Here is a 13,748-nt window from a genome sequence, read left to right on the forward strand (position 1 = left end):
CAAGACGGCGGTCTCCAAAACGGCCGCTGTGTTGGTAAAATAGCCTCACAAAGTTTCCCTCTCTCCAATGTCATATTGTTTGGCCTTATACATGATATCCAACGAGGAGTGGTCAGTATTCAGGGATGTGACAGGAACCATCATTCGAAGCAAAAAGTCTGATAAGCATAAGCTCAAAAATGCATAGCGTAAGAGCTATGAGCACTTCCTCACCTTCGATACTCTTAAAAAAATCTCCTCTACTGCAGACTCCTTGCTTTCCATATTTTGAGATGTAGTGGTATGGAACAAAACAAGAAAAAAAGTAAAAATGGGCTCTAAAATGCGTACCTTAAGAGCTATGAGTATGTGTTGATTTTCGCTACTGTGAACCAGATCTCTTGTACTGAATAAGTGCTAACAGCTTTTAAGGTATGCATTTTAAGCCCATGTTCACTAGATAGTTCTTTCTTGTTTTGTCCATATTACTTACAAGGAACAACAAGAAAATGTACATAACATCAAGAACGTGTGCGGAATACTGTATTGTCGCTAGTCCTTTTTTCAGTAACTGAATAGACTATTTTAACAGGGTGGTCCATAGGTCTGGAATCACTATTCTAAAATCAAATAGGTGGATAAACAGAAATACAGGATGTTCTTGGAGGATTGGTCAGTTTTCAGGGACATGGCAGGAACGATCATTTGAAGCTAAAAAGTCTAGTAACCATGGGCTCTAAAATCTGTACCTGAAGAGCTGTTAGCACTTCTTCATCTTCCTTATAGTGAATAGAAGTTAAGTAAATCTTCTGTTTGTTTTTTTAACTTGTTCACTAATCATTTCTACTGCCATCCAACTTTCCTATGATAACAGCTGTTGCAATGCTTTGTAGCTCACCTCTCCTTACCATTGCGTATGATGTTGTACACAACACTGTACTCAATGCTTTGCGTTATTAGCTCCACATGACTAGCGCCTGAGAGGACAGACATATTGTTCACTCTGTTATGCAGGATTGTAGAGCCATGTTACGTGCCTGCAGTCAGGAAATGGACTTGTTTGCAACAAGACAAGTTTCCAAACCTGGAAGATGTGACGACATCTGTAGCTCACATACCGTCAGCAGGAGCGCTAACAGTGGTGCACCCACAACAATGGACACTAGAGTGACACCACATCAGCTTTTCAGACTAATTCCATTTCTATGTACAGCATCACGGTGGACGAGCCCACCTTTGGTGGAGGCTCCTAGGGAAACAAAGATTGCCAGGTCGCCTTCTTCATGATGATACGGGCCCTGCACCTAACATACTAGCATGGGTGCCATCAGAGACACAACATGTTCACCAGGGGCTGCATAGCCGATAATTTAGACATCATTTCTCACATTTCTGATGTGTTAATGCAGGTGACTGTGCTCTACTTTCGAGGTCTCCATGACATAAGCTTTCAAGAAGATGATGCCTGCACCGTCCTGACCTCCCTAGATACAGGGAGTGTTCATCTGTTGTCCTGTCGTAACATTTTTCAGTCACTGTGACTGATGAAGTGTAGCATACTGCTGAGTGCACCAATCTCGATTAAAAGTTAACTACCGTGAAGTCGGCATTGAACCCTGTTCACTGCAAAATTCTGGCGCACTGACCTTGATCAAAATTAAACGAGGGAATTGAGAGTGGTTACGTTTGATCGAATTAAGTCGGGTGATGCTGAGGGAATTAGATTAGGAAATGAGACACTTAAAGTAGTAAAGGAGTTTTGCTATTTGGGGAGCAAAATAACTGATTATGGTAGAAGTAGAGAGGGTATAAAATGTAGACTGAAGAAGAGAAGTTTGTTAACATCGAGTATAGATTTACGTGTCAGGAAGTCATTTCTGAAAGTATTTGTATGGAGTGCAGCCATGTATGGAAGTGAAACATGGACGATAAATAGTTTGGACAAGAAGAGAACTGCTACGGTCGCAGGTTCGAATCCTGCCTCGGGCATGGATGTGTGTGATGTCCATAGGTTAGTTAGGTTTAAGTAGTTCTAAGTTCTAGGGGACTGATGACCACAGATGTTAAGTCCCATAGTGCTCAGAGCCATTTGAACCATTTTGAAACAAGAAGAGAATAGAAGCTTTCGAAATGTGGTGCTACAGAAGAATGGGTAGATCACACAACAAGATGGGTAGATCACACAACTAATGAGGAGGTACTGAATAGGATTGGGGAGAAGAGAAGTTTGTGGCACATCTTGACTAGAAGAAGGGATCGGTTGATAGGACATGTTCTGAGGCGTCAGGGGATCACCAATTTAGTACTGGAGGGCAGCGTGGAGGGTAAAAATCGTAGAGTGAGACGAAGAGATGAATACACTAAGCAGGTTCAGAAGGATGTAGGTTTCAGTAGGTACTGGGAGATGAAGAAGCTTGTACAGGATAGAGTAGCATGGAGAGCTGCATCAAACCAGTCCCAGGACTGAAGACCACAACAAAAACAACAACGTTTGATCGTGGCTCACCCATTGTCTCGATATGACCAGAGTCTCATAAGCATACCGTATTAAGATAGTGGTGCTTTTTGGTGTATTGAGACAGACTGGAGGCATCGTATACCATACACTATTTGTAAGATGAACCCAGAAAGTTTATTAATTTTGAATCAGATTTACCGGGAGTAGAATTTAATAGTGCCTCCACACGTGACCACATTGCTTGTTTTTGCCTAACAGAGGGCTCGCATGACAATCGGATTTTTATAATATTTTATGTTTATGGTATGTGGAGCTGACAACTCCAATATACCTCTTCAAAACCAGTTCGCTACAACTATCAAAAATTCTCGAGAAAATCGATTCTAAGTTCTCCAATCACGTGGAATACATTAAAACATGGAAGATTGTTTTCGGCTTGCAGTTTGGCTCTGTAGTACTTCACAGCAAACACAAACATAGCCAAAGCCTTGCAGACAAACAAAAATTACGGGAAGCGAAATGTAGTGTGAGGAGGGCTATGCGAAAGGCGTTCAGTGAATTCTGAAGTAAAGTTCTATGTACTGACATGGCAGAAAATCCTAAGAAATTTTGGTCTTATGTCAAAGCGGTAGGTGGATCAAAACAAAATGTCCAGACACTCTGTGACCAAAATGATACTGAAACAGAGGATGACAGACTAAAGGCCGAAATACTAAATGTCTTTTTCCAAAGCTGTTTCACAGAGGAAGACTGCACTGTAGTTCCTTCTCTAGATTGTCGCACAGATGACAAAATGGTAGATATCGAAATAGATGACAGAGGGATAGAAAAACAATTAAAATCGCTCAAAAGAGGAAAGGGCGCTGGATCTGATGGGATACCAGTTCGATTTTACACAGAGTACGCGAAGGAACTTGCCCACCTTCTTGCAGCGATGTACCGTAGGTCTCTAGAAGAGTGTAGCGTTCCAAAGGGTTGGAAAAGGGCACAGGTCATCCCCTTTTTCAAGAAGGGACGTCGAACAGGTGTGCAGAACTATAGACGTATATCTCTAACGTCGATCAGTCATAGAATTTTGGAACAAGTATTATGTTCGAGTATAATGACTTTTCTGGAGACTAGAAATCTACTCTGTAGGAATCAGCATGGGTTTCGAAAAAGACGATCGTGTGAAACCCAGCTCGCGCTATTCGTCCTCGAGACTCAGAGGGCCATAGACACCGGTTCCCAGGTAGATGCCGTCTTTCTTGACTTCCGCAAGGCGTTCGATACAGTCCCCCACAGTCGTTTAATGAACAAAGTAAGAGCATATGGACTATCAGACCAATTGTGTGATTGGATTGAAGAGTTCCTAGATAACAGAACGTAGCCTGTCATTCTCAATGGAGAGAAGTCTTCCGAAGTAAGAGTGATTTCAGGTGTGCCGCAGGGGAGTGTCGTAGGACCGTTGCTATTCACAATAAACATAAATGACCTTGTGGATAACATCGGAAGTTCACTGAGGCTTTTTGCGGATGATGCTGTAGTATACCGAGAGGTTGTAACAATGGAAAACTGTACTGAAATGCAGGAGGATCTGCAACGAATTGACGCATGGTGCAGGGAATGGCAATTGAATCTCAATGTAGACAAGTGTAATGTGCTGCGAATGCATAGAAAGAAAGATCCATTATCATTTAGCTACAATATAGCGGGTTAGCAACTGGAAGTAGTTAATTCCATAAATTATCTGGGATTAGGCATTAGGAGTGATTTAAAATGAAATGATCATATAAAGTTGATCGTCGGTAAAGCAGATGCCAGACTGAGATTCATTGGAAGTATCCGAAGGAAATGCCTTCCGAAAACAAAGGAAGTAGGTCACAATACACTTGTTCGCCCACTGCTTGAATATTGCTCACCAGTGTGGGATCCGTACCAGATAGGGTTGATAGAAGAGATAGAGAAGATCCAACGGAGAGCAGCGCGCTTCGTTGCAGGATCATTTAGTAATCGCGAAAGCGTTACGGAGATGACAGATAAACTCCAGTGGAAGACTCTGCAGGAGAGACGCTCTGTAGCTCGGTACGGGCTTTTGTTGAAGTTTCGAGAACTTCACCGAGGAGTCAAGCAGTATATTGCTCCCTCCTACGTATATCTCGCGAAGAGACCATGAGGATAAAATCAGAGAGATTAGAGCCCACACAGAGGCATATCGACACTCTTTCTTTCCACGAACAATACGAGACTGGAATAGAAGGGAGAACCGATAGAGGTACTCAAAGTGCCCTCCGCCACACACCGTCAGGTGGCTTGCGGAGTATGGATGTAGATGTAGATGTAGTAGCATGCTTGCTGTCTGCTTGGGGCATGGGTTCGATTTCACGTGGATTAAAGCTTTTAAACAAAGGTAAGTGTTCTATGAGGATTTATGTGACGTGTAAAATACAAAAAGACAGAAAAATTTAATTTTTAGTTTTGTAATCATGCAATGTTGATTGACAGTCTTTTATAAATGACTGGCAATTAAGAGTTTTTGTTTACAATAAAAACTGTTTTTGTGTGCAGTATATAGTCAGAAATAAAAATATGTCTATTTTTCATAAAAGTGAATATTAGATGTGTTAATTAGCTTATATTTGATGAAGTTTACATTTAAATGACGTAGGTATTCGAACTGAACGGAAAAAAAACGAAACAAATGATGGCCAAAACGAGACATTGAACATTTCTCCTTTTATACTGCAACTGTCAGTTATTTTATTTTAAAAAACTGATGCAACTGCGCAGGCCAATTAGAGAAGTATATCTATCCCATACTTCGAAAATTTGATGTCCTTCTTTTCTTTTCCATTTCCCCAAACATAAACGAACAGACCAGTAGAGAAATATAAACACACTTCTGCTTGTTGACGAAAGTGAGAACACGTGCCAGTGACGTCACCCATCAGCGATTGTTTAGGAAACTCGTGTATATAGGCGGCCGGGTGCAAATTGGTTTCTCTATTAACGTCTTTGCATCTTCTGGGCGCCTTCCATTGCAATACGCGGAGTTAATCGCCGTCAAATGCATGATTGGTCGACGACAATTTGCTGACTGGCAATTAATCTTGGCGTCAACAGACTTGCCGCAGTGATAACACCGGTTCCCCGTCAGATCACCGAAGTTCAGCGCTGTCGGGCTCGGCTAGCACGGGTGACCGTCCGGTCTGCCGATCGCTGTTGTCAAGAGGGGGGCACTCGGCCCTTGTGTGGCAAACTGAGGAGATACTTCATTGAGAAGTAACGGTTCCGGTCTCGTAAACTGACATACGGCCGGGAGAGCGGTGTGCTGACCACATGCCCCTCCTTATCTGCATCCAGTGACGCCTGTGGGCTAAGGATGACACGACGGCCGGTCGGTACCGTTCGGCCTTCATTGCCTGCTCGGGCGGAGTTTAAATTAACGTTGGTGTACCCCAGAGACATTGCTTTTAACCTTGATCATGGGACCTCAGTTATCTTCCTTTTTGACTGAGGTTGGTGCATTCGGCCAATAGAGATGAAGCAGCGTGAAATAACGTAACCTTACCTTTTATCCAATCTTCGTTCAAGTTGACTCCCAGCTGGGTTGGATGTACTACTGCTGCCAGAGGTGGCCTCTCTGTGTATTAAATTTCCCACTCTGGGTACTTCCAAATCAGTTACAAATTTAATTATGTATTCTTCCTGCTATACTTTAAACACATACTACGTGAAATTGGGTTAATTGCTACTCTTCCTGATGCAGTAATTTCACCGGTCAGCAGTGAACGAAGATACACTTGGATGGTGACTTGCCACTGAAAGATTTTTCGCTAGTCTGTTCTACAAACGAGTGACTAATGCCGTAATTTAATCATTAAAAGCAGTGCAGGCCCCAGCAGACTTAATTTATAGCGTGTAATGTAAAGCTCTGTTTCTGATGTTTAAATACGCAATCTTCCTTAAAACAATGACACAAAAACGGATGAGGCACAGTCTAAAACCAAGTAAATAAGTAAATCAAACACAGGCATTTTCTTGATGTGGCCTGCATAGAAGGCACAGGCATGTACATTCCGGTTGTGGAAGCAGTGAGATCCGTAGCTGCCATGTAGTGATACTTTTCGGGTTGGATGCCGCGAAATGAAGCGAGAAGACGGCTAGTTTGAAGATGGGTTTCCCGTCCGCTGAGGACGTTAAACCTGCTGACCTTTTAAGATCTCCAAGGCTAGCTGACTCTCTCTTCCTTACGCTGGATACAAGAAACCGACGGAACATCGTCAGTAGGACATCCACATCTACAACAATATTCTGTGAATCTACGTTAAGGTATGTGACAAAAGTAAACCTGATTTACGTAGAAGTGGATACCACTGCACTTGGTCTAAACGCACAAAAGTGTAACGCAGAGATGATTAAACAGCTACCTTAGCGAAGCATTTCACCGTCGAGAGAGGCATGAACTTCCAGGTGGTGTGTTAACTAACCAAATAAAATAGCAGAAAATCTCAATTTTAAATGCACTGCTCCTCCATGGTATGTAATCAGACCAATGACATAGTTGCGTCAGAGAAATTGTCTAACTGAGAGTGAAATAGAAAAAAAACGTGTTAGAGCAATGTTACTATAAGCTCTAAAATAAACAATGAATCCCTCCGTGTAAGTGACTTCGTTAATCACGAATTCGATTATTTGCGAAACTGATTATTACTATCACATATTTGATACGCGCAAACAGAGAGGAAAGATGAATCTGGAAGACTCATTAAAAGATACGGAGTGCCCAGCAGAGGACTTCCTGGTTTGGAAATTAAATAGTTAGAAACAATCGACAGATGAACGCCAGAAACGTTATCTTTATTGTTAAAGCTGTAACAATTTTATACAGACGTTTCGAAATTGTCGTGAAAAAGCTCATATCAGCATACATGAATAGACTCATCCTGTGCAAGCAGTGTTTGCAATCCCATCATAATCTTTTCAAAATATCCACCACTTGCGCTAGAGCGGTGCCGCAAACGAACGATGAAACTTACCGTCACGTCTTACAGTACCAAACCCTAGAACACAAACGTTCTTCAGTTATCTGATGTTAAAAACGTTCGTAATTTTTACGATGTAACAAAAAGTAAGCAGAATTTGGTAACACATTTTATTGTTTATTAATTATCACTAATAAACAGTACAGACCACAGTCTATAATCACATAAACAATAGTTTTTGACAACAATGAGAAGATTTATTTCGAACAATTAACGCATAATTGCGCTCGATACTCTTTGCAAAATGCCTTACAACAAACAGCACAAAACGTTGTTGTCGTTCTTCTCTCTTTTGACGGACATATGTGGCAGATAGTTCTCCTCGGGGCGGATGATATTCCAGCATTTCCACCAATGTTCTCACGATGGGGTTCGATTCCAAGGACAGACTGTATAGTGAGGCGCAGGTCGTTTGATATTCTTGGTATGTGTAGCCTGCTTTGCATCCACAGTGAGAGCAGCTTTTCACTCAGTCGTATTAGGAAATGTTTCCTCTTTAGGATATTGTCCTTTTCACAGGTGGTGTTGTGGACGTGGATTACTCCCGTCTTAACATACATAATGTTTAAAATTACATAAAAGACACACAAATGCCTGCGTTTAGTCTTCCGACTGTAAGAAATGTTGCGAGACCTATGGTCTAATGAATCAACGCCACCTTTTGTGTCGTTGTACCAATGAATCATCTTAGGTTTCTTAGTTACTTCATATATTTCAGCTTGGTCGTGCATCGTCGATAACAGAAGGAATATTTCATCTGCCTTAGATTTATGTGAGACAAAGAACATGGATGTTCCTATCTCTCTCTTCTTGGGTATAAGTAGTAATGAAGGTATTTCTCGCTTATTGTGTCTCAAAGTACCAACGAGAGTTAGTTTCTCCTTTAGCAGATCGTCGTCTAACTTGATAGATGTGAACCAGTTATCAACTGTAACATTTCGGTTAGATCCTTTCATTGTTTTTGAGAGCTCCTTCACGTAGTATTCTCCAAGTGGCAGACCGTTAGTATCTGCGCCATTGCCGAGATATGGGGAAGCATCAACCATATATTTTGTTCCTGCGTCACACGCCATGACAATTTTAATCCCATATTTAGCGGGCTTGCTAGCTGTGAACGTACGAAACGGACATCTACCACGAGCAAGGAGTTGTTCGTCCACTGTAATAGTTACGGCAATTGATAAAAAATTCATAATTCCCTGATAGCTGCAAATGGATCGGACTGATTTCGTTCCTCACAAGTCAACTTATGAAACCTCAGACAAGAAATTAAAAACTCAAATCGCTCGGAACTCATGGCTGCTTTATATCTAGGGCTACATAAATTACTGTCAAAAGCCCGACCCCCTCCGACCACTCCTGAACTCACCGTACCTGTCCATCTTCTGGACGCCCCCACCCCTCCTGGAAACTCCCTTCGTCCCCCCCCCCCCCCCCCCCCGCTGAGGACATCATCAGGTTCCTCACCATCGTCCTTCAGAATGTTCATCCCTTTCAGCGCCCCCACACCCTCCAACAGATCTCCCTCGCCGCCCGTTCCATTTTCCAACTCAAAATGTACGCCACTTACTCCAACAACCAGGCCCATTTCACCTTCTCCCGTCTTGACACCCTCGTCTAAATCCCTGTCATGGCGCGACAGCAACGTATCCTTTTCAACAATATCCGCTCCCTTCCCACCAACAAGTACCTCTTCCTGCACACCCTTGCCACCCACTGCGTGGATGCCTTCCTCCTCAATGAAACCTTCCTCCAACCCCACCACTCCATCCACACCTCGCCCTATCTCCTCCACCACTCCGATAATCCCCTCCCAATTGCGCGTGGCGGAGTTGCCATTGGTCACCACCGCCAGATCCCCGTTCGGCTCCAACCTCTCCTTCCCGACCCCTCCGAACACCTGATCCTTAGTCTCTTCTTCCCCGGCCTTACCGTCACCTGCGCCACCATCTATGTCCGCCCCAACGCCCCTATTCCCTTCGACTTTCTCTCCCACATTGACCGTACCTTCTCCTACGTGATCGCCGCCGACCTCAACATCCAAAGTCGTTCAGCTGCCCAGTTACGGCGGTGGCATCGGTTCCTCTCCTTCCTTAAAGGCGACCTCATCCCCATCCCCCAGCACACCCATCCCGAATCCAACTCCACTCCTGATGTTATCCTCTCCTCCCCCAACCTCCTTGGCCGCATAACGGTGGATGTCCTGGAGCCTATTGGTAGCGACCATCTCCCTGTCCTCCTCACCATTTCAGACAGTCGACGCCCCCGCCACGACCCTCGTAATGACCCTCCCCCTGTCCATGACTATTCCCGTGCCAACTGGAATGCCTACCGGGATACCCTTTCCACCCAGGTCGATAGCCACCCCTTCACCTACCACCACCCTGATGATGTAACCCATGCCGCCTCCTTTATCCAGCAGACTCTGTCTGAGGCCGTGGAGGCCCACGTCCCTGCTGTCGCCGTCCACCCCTACCGTCCTACCTTACCCCCACAGGCCATCCTCCTCCTCCGTGAATCCCGTCGTCTCTACCGTGCCTTCCTCTGCACATGTGACCCGGACACACTACGACGCCACCGGCAACTCCAGCGACACATTCGTCATTTGCTCGCAGCTAAGATACGCCGGGACTGGCGACAGACATGCACCCGTTTAAATGCTACCCTACCAATCAACTCGTCCAAGTTCTGGTCAGCCTTCCGTCGCCTTACCGGAACTAAACCCTCCCCCTATTATCCTCTTCTCCATGATGATCACCCTTTCCCTGACACCCTTAGTAAGGCCAATCACTTTGCCTCCTACCTCTCCGACGTATTTTCCATCCCCAATGATCCCCAGTTCGATTACTCCCTCTTCCCGGATATCCGCGATCGAACTGACACCTCTGTCCCTCCCCTCGCTCCTGGTTTCCAGTACTTGGACAACATTGCACACACGGAACTCAGTGCCCCTATCACTACACAGGATCTCATTGATACACTCCGCACAAAATGCAACACCGCTCCTGGTCACGATCGTGTCACCTACCGTCACCTTCGTGAAGCTCCTGTCTCTTTCCTCTCCACCCTGGCCAGGCTCTACAATGTAGTCCTGTCCACCGATTACTACCCCGACCTTTGGAAAACCTCCTGTATCCTCATGTTCCTTAAACCTGGCAAACCGCCGTCTCCTCGTACCGTCCCATCAGCCTTACCTCGGTCTTCAGCAAGGTTTCTGGAATCTATCCTCACCCGACGCTTCCACTGGCATCTCTGCCAGCACCACCTCCTTCCCGTTACCCAGTGTGGCTTTCGGTCGTCCTTCTCTTCCGACGACCTTCTCCTTCACCTCACTCATCTCCTTTCCGAACAGCTTAATTCCCGTCGCTCCGCCATCTTCCTCTCCCTGGACCTCGAACGTGCTTATGACCGCGTATGGCATTCCGGTCTCCTCTTCAAGCTCCAAACCTTCGCCCTTCCCATTAACTACGTCCGTCTGATCGGCTCCTTTCTCTCCCGCCGTCCTTCCTATGTCACCATCCATAACACAGATTCCTACACCTTTTTCCCCTCCGCCGGTGTGCCTCAAGGCTCCGTCCTCTCCCCCCTTCTGTACCTTTTGTACACGGCGGACATGCCGCCGCCGTCAGCCCCCGTCCACCTTCTCCAGTTTGCCAATGACACCGCCTTCCTTGCCCATGCCCCCACCCTACAGCGCTCCCAACACCTTCTCCAATCCCATCTTGACTGGTTCACCGCTTAGTGCAACCAGTGGTTGCTCAAGGTCAATCCCTCCAAAACCCAGGCGATCATTGTAGGCAAAACCACCCCTTCCTTCCGCCTCCTTGATTTCTATATCACCATCTATGGCCGTCCTATCGCTCTCACTCCCACCCTTAAGTACCTTGGCGTCACCCTCGACCGACGCCTCTCCTGGACTCCCCACCTCCGGACAATCCAAGCCAAGGCACGCTCCCAACTCAGTCTCCTCAAGCTCCTCTCCGGCTGTACGTGGGGTCTGGACCCCTCCACCATTCTCCACACCTATAAATCCCTCATCCGCCATATCCTTTGTTATGCCCATCCGGCTTGGATCTCCGCCCCCCCTACTTTTTACAAATCCCTCCAAATCCTTGAACACCATGCTCTCCGCCTCGCCTATCGCATCTGTCTCCCCTCCCCTACGCGGATCCTGTACGATCTCATCCCTTTCCCCCACCTCCTCCTTTTCCTTGAAAGGATACGGATCCTGTACACCTCCCGTAAACTCGATCCTCCTCACCCGCTCGTCTCCCCGATCCTCTCCCACCCCCGCCCGCTGCCGCGCCTGTATTCCCACATCCCACCCGGTCTCCGTCTCTCCACCCTCCTTACCCTCTCCCAAGGTGGCTTCCGCCAGCTCCCCCTCCCTGATGATGTCCTCCTCCCCTCCATCTACCCCTCCTACCAACTTTGATCCTCCCTCCCTCTTCCTGTATCTGTTCCTGTGGGCACCCTCCATCCCTCCCCCGGGCCTCCCCTCCCCTGTCCTTCTACTTCTCCTCCCATCTCCTCAGCCATTGGCATCTATGTTCTCCCCTCTCCACCCTCTCCACCCGCCCTCACCTTTCTTCCCCTCTTGGCAGGTCCCCGGACTCGCACACGCTACGTGGACTTTCGCGCGCCGGAGATCATCGCCATCTGTGTCTCGTGTGTGTAACGTCGTTTTGTGTTTTTAATGTCCGCCGTCCCGCTTCTACGTTCACTTGTGCCGTTGGATTCATCAGTGTTATGTGCGCCGTGTCAACGTGTCTTCAGTGTCGTTATCGTCGCGCGTGAACGGCTCCGTGTTTTTTGTGTATCTGTGACCACTATTTTTTGCCCATCACTCTGTTCATTTTAATTCTCCGTTCTTGTACTGTTATTGTCACCACTATGGCTGAAGAGCGGCGTAGCATGCCGCTGCCAGCAGGTGTTAAAATAACAATAAAGTAAAAAAAATTACTGTCAAATAATTCACGAGTTGATAAATGGTTATTCTTAAAAGTTGCTGTCAAGATCAGGGTACCAATTAAAGCTTCTGAGTGATCGTTGGATTTTGATATTTTGATCTTTTCCTCATTACCTCCTCGTTCGTGTGATTTACTATTAATTGTAACATGTCATCTGTGGAAATAAAGAAAATATTTCTAACGGTGTAGCAGCATTTCAGCGCCATTGATAGGGGGCTGAAGATGATGAATAATATTTCTTTGAGGTGTACGCGCTGGTTTTTTTTTTTTTTTCTTCGAGGCCGAATGATGAAGTCCTTACTATCGATAAATGAAGAAACACATTTATGGTAATCTGAAATGACGGGTGACAGTGATAACGAGGAAGATGAAGAAACAATCCTGGGTCGCTTTCTTGATCGCAACAGAGGATCGCTCCCTTTTTCGCCAGAATTTGGAGAGTCTGCACCAACGTTTGTAATTTGGCGTTCTTCACTCTCGCCATCTGTGGGGTCAATATCACCCTCTTCAACGTTATCTGGTTCATCTTCACTTGTCGAGTCATAAATGTTGCTGTCATTCTCCCCTTGCTCCAACTCATCAAGTAATTTCCTTATTTTATCTCCCAGATTTGTGTCATTTGCTTTATTAAATCTGACATCTGAAATTAAATACGAGATAGTAGTAGACTGAGTTTATAAATGCTCGTATTATTATCTTAGTAAATAAAGTTTGGATTACGCCTAAAAGTAATCATAAACCCATATTGTGAGCATTACTGACTTTATAAGATGTAACGAAGTTACAAACGGTCGTAAAAATGACGACTTTCAGAAAAGCTGCCACTGTTTTCTAAGCAGTGCGTGGAGTTCCTTCATGGCAGTCATAAGCACATCAATGAGTCGCTAAAGGTAGGAAGGTACTGACGAGATGGAAGCGCTTATGACCTTTCTGCGCTTGTCAAGCAACAATGAAGAATTGGCAGTCGTAATAATTAATTCTAGGGTTAAAGGGAATGGATTCAGTTGCCATACACATTGACGATTCAAACTCGGACAGCGAGGTGGAATAGTTCCGGTAGGTGTCTTTCAATGTGCACCCAAAAAGTAGTCAGATAGGGTGAATGCGGAGGTCAATCCATGCTTCCACCGTCATATTTGGATTTATCCAACGCAATGACTTTATTCCCTTAGTATCAACATCGACATCTATACTACACAAGCCACCTTACGGTGCATGGCGGAGGGTACAAGCGTCACTTTCCCCTTTTCTTGTTCCAGAAGGATTTTTGGTAAGCCCCGTGTGGGCTCGAATGTCTTTAGTTTTATCTTCATGGTC

The 13,748-nt window shown here is 45.5% G+C and overlaps 1 protein-coding gene across 1 annotated transcript in view; it reads right to left on the reverse strand.

Annotated features, from left to right (window-relative positions):
- The window catches only part of LOC126237220 (uncharacterized), a 547,235-nt gene that overhangs the window by 440,861 nt on the left and 92,626 nt on the right, over positions 1–13,748 (reverse strand). The window lies entirely within an intron of this gene.

Source organism: Schistocerca nitens, chromosome 2 (assembly GCF_023898315.1).
Source record: "Schistocerca nitens isolate TAMUIC-IGC-003100 chromosome 2, iqSchNite1.1, whole genome shotgun sequence".
NCBI classification, from domain to species: Eukaryota; Metazoa; Arthropoda; class Insecta; order Orthoptera; family Acrididae; genus Schistocerca; species Schistocerca nitens.